Raw genomic sequence first — 6,820 nt, forward strand, 5'->3', positions numbered from 1 at the left:
TTTTTTTTTAAATGATACGCGTCCGACTTAGTTTGAGTATGGATGAAGAGAACATGGTGAAAGCAAGTTGATCTGAATATTTGTACCCTGGCCAACTCACTCACAGCTTGCTGCAGGGGAAAAGCTCAGCAGAAAAGATGGGATACAGCAGCCATTCTGCCAGGCTTAACACAGGAGATACTGAGGGGCTCAGCAGCCATGTTGTTGACCTGAGAGAGAAGGACATTAGGGAACTCAACAACCGTGCTGCAGGGCTAATGGACAAGAGTGCCAGAGGAGGCCAAAAGACGCAGCAGTTATGCAGTGGGATATTGGGAAGAGGTCACTAGAGGGCTCAGCAGTCTTATCATGGGATTGATGTATGAGGATATTTTGAGATTCAACAGTTATTCCATGGGATTTAGCACAGATGTTACCGGGAGACTCAGCAGTCAAGCTCTGGGATTCAAACTAGAGGAAGCCAGAGACTCACAAGACATGCTTTGAGACTTGAGGAAGTCAAGGGAATCATCAGCCATGCTGTTGGCCAATACACAGGATACTTCCAGAGAGAGCAGCAGCTAGCATGCACTGATTTTCATCCATTTTACCCAGCATTGAAAGAAATCAGGAAAGAAATACAAATTGTTTGAATACATAATTACAATGGTTTTCATGAGAACATTACAATCATATCCAGCACTGGTTTTAATATGATTATTGCATGTCTGAGAATGAAACATATAGCTTGCATTACTAAGGCTTTCTTTGAAGAAGAACAGGCTATATTTTAATTCAGCCATTTTGATGGTTTAATGTTAGCTAAGCCGAATTTTAATCCTTTCCCTTATTACTCAATAAATTCTCTGGAGTCTTTGTAAGCAATTTGAGTGGTCGAAGATACCCATGACTGTAACTTTGAATCAGCTTCGCTTCCTGTTACAGAATCCGGTAAACTGTTGCAAACTGTTGGCATTGTGAGTTCACCAACACCCTGGATAATTGATTTTCTATTCAGTTTGCTTGTGCACAGTTATTCCTTAAGTTATTAATGTGGGAAAAGCGTGTTGATTTTTGAATAAATGGTTATCTTTAAAGGAAGGTGTGATGGATTCAAAAGACTAAACAATCTATGATTCAGTGGCATTACATTAAATAATAATTTGTGTACATTATACACTAGGCTACTCCAGGTATCAGAGACAACGTACCACTGGTGAAATCATGTGTTGTATGATGAGCTAAATATATTGCTATTCTGGAGCATGTTCAAGCACTCAGCATTGACTTCTTTTTAATTTGACTTTTATTTCAACTTTTATTTTCAACACCACAATTTTTTTTTTAGGTGGAATCTACTTCAATAAAATGTTAAATCAATATGAATTTCTGTCAAATGTAGTGATATACCCCCATGGTTTTTCAGAGCTATGGAACACCAACCCCGCATTTACACGTTTATATAAAATAAAACCTATTTAAGGGATGAAACAGCACCAGAGTAGATGACTCCTACAGGAGACAGAATGTGCCAACAGATGACCACTGAGGCAGGTCAACTGCACATGTGCGCTCAACCCGTAGACAGTGTGAGATTTACCACAGAGTAAGGAGAAGCATAAAGGTATTGTAATTGAGCTGCAAATGAAAGGGCAGAGAAGTGCAACTAGAATTCAGGACATCAGACAGGGTAACTGCATGGTCACTGTGGGGTGCAGATTTTATTGCTTTAAACGAGCTGCACTGATTTGTTAACTTTGTAACCTCACAGGACTGACACAAGGTTTTTCTTTATACCACATGAAACAGACAGCTAATGTAAAAGCAATGAAACACTGTAACATCTGTTATAAAAACCATTAACATTCTGAAGCTTAAATGAACCAGATAGCTAGTCCTATGCCTAAAATTTTAATTACTTTTTTTTGTGCAGTGCTGTTGAATGGAACATTTTCTCCACTTTGTATCCCCTGGTGTTACTAAACACAGACCTAGAGTGGGAATAGTGTAAGAGATTAGACTAACTCACATTGTTTTGAACAAGCTGTTTGGCTCTAACCCCAGCGTTAGCTGCCCACAACAGTATAATATTTCTATTCTTCCGTTTCTGGTGTTAAGTTGGGGAAAATGGAATTGTTTACCTGTGGCCCCTTGCTCTCAGTAAGAAGAGCAGACTTTAGTGTTCTTTCTGTAGATGTGAGTTAGACTAACTCTCCGTAGATGCAGAATGTGGTCATTAGTAAATAGGGGAAGTACCCCAGTCCCTAGTTCAAAATTAAATGGTTTAAGGGATTAATGTATCGTATTTACCTGCCACTTGTGAGTTTTACTCTTATGTCTCCTTTCATGAAAGTGGACACTAACTGATGTGACGAGTGTCTTTTATCAGACTTCAACCCGTGATTGGATTTGATTTTGATTACGATGATTACAGCTGAATTCAATTTACCCACTCGCTATGCTGCATCTTAGGTCTAAACAAAGGCAGGCACTGGACAATTTCTAATTAGAATCCAACAACACATGTGCTTTGGTGTACTGAGGGTCAGGGGGTGAGAGCAGATTCACATCAGGCTGTTTACAGTAGCTTAATTTGAATCGACTTACAGAGGTGCCAGTAAGGCAAAGTGTTTTAATATGTAACAGCTGAAGGTTAGACAATAATAAACAAGGTGTAGGTTTATCATTAGTTTTCAGCACACCAAGGACTATTTTGGAATGAAGCAACACTAGCTGCTAAAATGAATGCTAATGTGCTGCAAATCTGCGTAAAATCTTTGAGTTTATTATTGACAGCTTGTTGACATCAATGGTGGGAAGCAGTGTGCCTGTCGATGCGTCTTGCTTGTTGACGATTTGCTCTTGTAAGTACAAATCTTAGGCTATTACAATGTCTCTGTGAAACTGGAGATCTGTTGACGATTACAATTGGACCTGCAGTACCTCTAATTTCTGAGATTACTCCGCCTCTCCTGGTGACCCGGCAGCCCACGAGAATTGCAGCACAATCCACTCACACTTTATGATTGTCCCAAGGTCAGGAATTCAGCATCACCAGAATTCCTTCTTGGCACGTGTTACTCATCCATGGAACAGTCTCCCTGCCGAGAGTACAGCTGACAGTTTTCAACTAGACTGATCTCTTTTAAACTATGTGCTGTCCACTTACTCACCATTGACAACTGATGTTTCTGCAGGGTTTTTTTTTGTGTGTATGTCTTATAAGTAATGCATAACCTTTTGCTGTCAGTTTGATTCCCTTTGAATTTTTTTTTTAAATGTTGGGGACAATTGTGTATTTATTCTTTTTTAACTAGAAATTCTACAATTTTCAGTTGGTGTCTGGTGACCTCCCTGACTTTGCAGCAGCTGCTCTGACCCAGAACAGTGAAAGGTTCTGAAGCTGAATGAAACTGTGCATCTGTCTGGAGGTTTACCGTGGTTTCCAAGTCAATCCAAAATGTTCCTTTGACCTACCTGTAATCTTACTGGGAACAAAAGTGAAATTACAGCTGCATGTTGAACAGTGCTTCAAGCAATGGGGAGAAACTTCCAGTTTTGTTGCACAATTTGAAGTTGTCTGCAGAATTCATGGGTTTCCCTGGACTATGTTTTGTCCTTTTTTCTCCAAAGAGTGATGAGGAATTCAGAGACTTCAGTCGATCATTAGTTAGGTATTCACGGAGAAGAAGCCTTTCTCAAGTGAGGATAAGTGGAATATGCAGACAAAGTGTTTGTTTTGGCACAAGGTGAAACTGCACGGTGGCACAGTGGTTAGCACTGCTGCCTCACAGCGCCAGGGACTCGGGTTCGATTCCGGCCTTCGGTGACTGTCTGTGTGGAGTTTGCATGTTCTCCCCATTGTCTGCAAGGGTTTCCTCCGGGTGCTCAAGTTTCCCACGATCCAAAAATGTGCAGGTTACATGGATTGGCCAGACTAAATTGCCCCTTAGTGCCCAAAGATGTGTAGGTTAGATGGGGTTACGGGGATAGGGCGGTGGAGTGGGCCTAGGTAAAGATCCCTTGGTGGGTGAATCGATGGGCCGAATGACCTCCTTCTGCACTGTAGGGATTATATGGTGTTGTAAACGTTTAGTTTATGCATGGTTTTCTTTTCATAATTTTCTTCGGATTGCATAATCTGTTTTCAGATTTGTAACTAACAAATGAAAACATCTAAAATAGACTCTTCCAAGAATTGAGTGGGTAAATGTCCCGGTGGTGTTCAGCTAAAAGGATTAGGAAAATTCCAGATTCAATCCGCCGTCGAAACTGCGTTTGCTGATCTTGGCTCAGTGCGTCAGAATTCCTAAACTAGTGGCTAGTTAGCACAGTGGGCTAAACAGCTGGCTTGTAATGTAGAACAAGACCAGCAGCGTGGGTTCAATTCCCATACCGGCCTCCCTGAACAGGCGCCGGAATGTGGTGACTAGGGGCTTTTCACAGTAACTTCATTTGAAGCCTACTTGTGACAAGCGATTATTATATTATTATTATTATACTATATCAAACTGATCAATCTGGATGCCTCTTCCTCATCAACATGTACATGATCAAAAGGGTGTCTCGACTGGTTCGCACATGAAAAATAGCCAGTCAAGTGTTTGTATTCTCATGGGTTGTGGCCACATTTGTTACCCACCCCTAATTGCCCTTTAACCTGAAAATCCCCTAGTCGCCACATTCTCGCTTCTGTTTGGGTACACAGAGAGAGAATTCAGAATGTCCAATTCACTGAACAGCACGTCTTTCGGGACTTGTGGGAGGAAACCGGAGCACCCGGAGGAAACCCACGCAGACACAGGGAGAACGTGCAGACTCCGCACAGACAGTGACCCAAGCCGGGAATTGAACTTGGGACCCTGGCGCTGTGAAGCCACAGTGCTAACCACCTGTGCTACCATGCTGCCCACGGTAGTTTCATGATTGTTAGTTGAATTCAAATTCCAACATCTACCATCATGGAATTTGTGACGTGGAGATGCCTACGTTGGACTGGGGTGGGCACAGTAATAAGTCTTATAACACCAGGTTAAAGTCCAACAGGTTTATTTGGAATCACTAGCTTTTGGAGCGGAGATCCTTCATCAGCTGAGTGACTCACCTGGCTCCGATAGTTAGTGATTCTAAATAAACCTGTTAAACTGTAACCTGGTGTTGTAAAACTTCTTATCATGGGATTTGAACCAGGTCCCCAGGTCATTACCCTGGGTCTCAGGCCTACTAGCCCAGTGACAATACCATTATGTCACCATCTCCCCTGTAATATAGTGGCAGTTTCCAACCAGATTGATCTCTTTTAAACTATGTTCCCAGCAGATAAAAAAAAGCGTTTTGAACTGCCTGACGGGCAAACTACTGAATGAAATGGCTTTTTCACAGATTTCAAACTTAGACCCAAACCCACAGAGTCCAAATGCAGAGGATTACAGATGAGAGTTATACTTATGAGTGACTATTGGAGATATTTCCCAGTATTGGGCATAGGCCATCACAGCACTAAGACTGACTGATTGAGTATTATGAACATGGAAATGTCCTTTGGTCCATTCAGCCTGCCCCAATTAATGATAATGGGCACAATTTACCGGTGGTCGTTATGCCTCACGAGATCTCATGAGATGTTGCGATCTGATTCCCCCACCCACAATGGGTGGGACCCAGACTCGCTGAGTTAAGTGGGTTTAAAATCTCACTTAACTATCCCTTTGCCAGATCCAACTGGCTCCCAGGATCCACTGGCCTTGCCGAAGGGGCCCACAGCCAAGCACTGCTCAGTACTGATCTCCAGAAATGGGGACCAGGCGGAACGGCACTTGGGGGAGTCTTCCAGGTGATAGGAAGGCCCTGGTTGGTATCTGAGCAGGGTGGCACCCTGGCACTGCTGATGCCTCCCAGGCCCCATGGCACTGCCAGCCTGGTACCCTGGCAGTGCCACCTGGGTGCTAATGGGCACTGCCAGAGTGCCATGCAGGTGGCCTTTCTGCCCACACTGGAAATCAGGCCCAGGTGTTGCCCTGTCCATGTGTGGTAGTTGCAGGGGCCACGAGGATGCTTCCCCGACAGGTAAGTTGGGGTGTCGGGGGAGTCTGGAGGTCCGGTCAGGGGACAAGAGATCAGGGGCGAAATTCTCCCCCAACGGCGCGATGTCCGCCGACTGGCGCCAAAAACGGCGCCAATCAGACGGGCATCGCGCCGGCTCAAAGGTGCGGAATGGTCCACATCTTTGGGGGCCGAGCCCCAACATTGAGGGGCTAGGCCGACGCCGGAGGGATTTCCGCCCCGCCAGCTGGCGGAAATGGCGTTTGTTGCCCCGCCAGCTGGCGCGGAAATGTGGCGCATGCGCGGGAGCATCAGCGGCCGCTGAAAGTTTCCCACGCATGCACAGTGGGGAGAGTCTCTTCCGCCTCCGCCATGGTGGAGGCCATAGCGGAGGCGGAAGGGAAAGAGTGCCCCCACGGCACAGGCCCGCCCACGGATCGGTGGGCCCCGATCGCGGGCCAGGCCACCGTGGGGGCACCCCCCGGGGTCAGATCGCCCCGCACCCCCCCCCAGGACCCCGGAGCCCGCCCACACCACCTGGTCCCGCCAGTAAATACCAGGTTTGATTTACGCAGGCGGGACAGGCAATTTCTGGGCGGGACTTCGGCCCATCCGGGCCGTAGAATTGAATGGGGGGTCCCGCCAACCGGCGCGGCCCGATTCCCGCCTCCGCCCAATCTCCGGTACCGGAGACTTCGGCGGGGGCGGGGGCGGGATTCACAGCGGCCAACGGCCATTCTCCGACCCGGCGGGGGGTCAGAGAATGACGCCCCAGACATCCCAATCTCTTCCTGTACGG

The 6,820-nt window shown here is 45.8% G+C and overlaps 1 long non-coding RNA gene across 1 annotated transcript in view; it reads left to right on the forward strand.

Moving 5' to 3' along the window:
* The first annotated feature begins 2,676 nt into the window (after window positions 1-2,676).
* The window catches only part of LOC140393123 (uncharacterized), a 10,875-nt gene continuing 6,731 nt past the window's right edge, over window positions 2,677-6,820 (forward strand). Inside the window, exon 1 of the long non-coding RNA XR_011935504.1 lies at window positions 2,677-2,843. This is a non-coding gene — a long non-coding RNA (uncharacterized lncRNA). The remainder of the gene's footprint in view (window positions 2,844-6,820) is intronic.

The sequence above is a fragment of the Scyliorhinus torazame genome, chromosome 16, assembly GCF_047496885.1.
Source record: "Scyliorhinus torazame isolate Kashiwa2021f chromosome 16, sScyTor2.1, whole genome shotgun sequence".
NCBI lineage: Eukaryota > Metazoa > Chordata > Chondrichthyes > Carcharhiniformes > Scyliorhinidae > Scyliorhinus > Scyliorhinus torazame.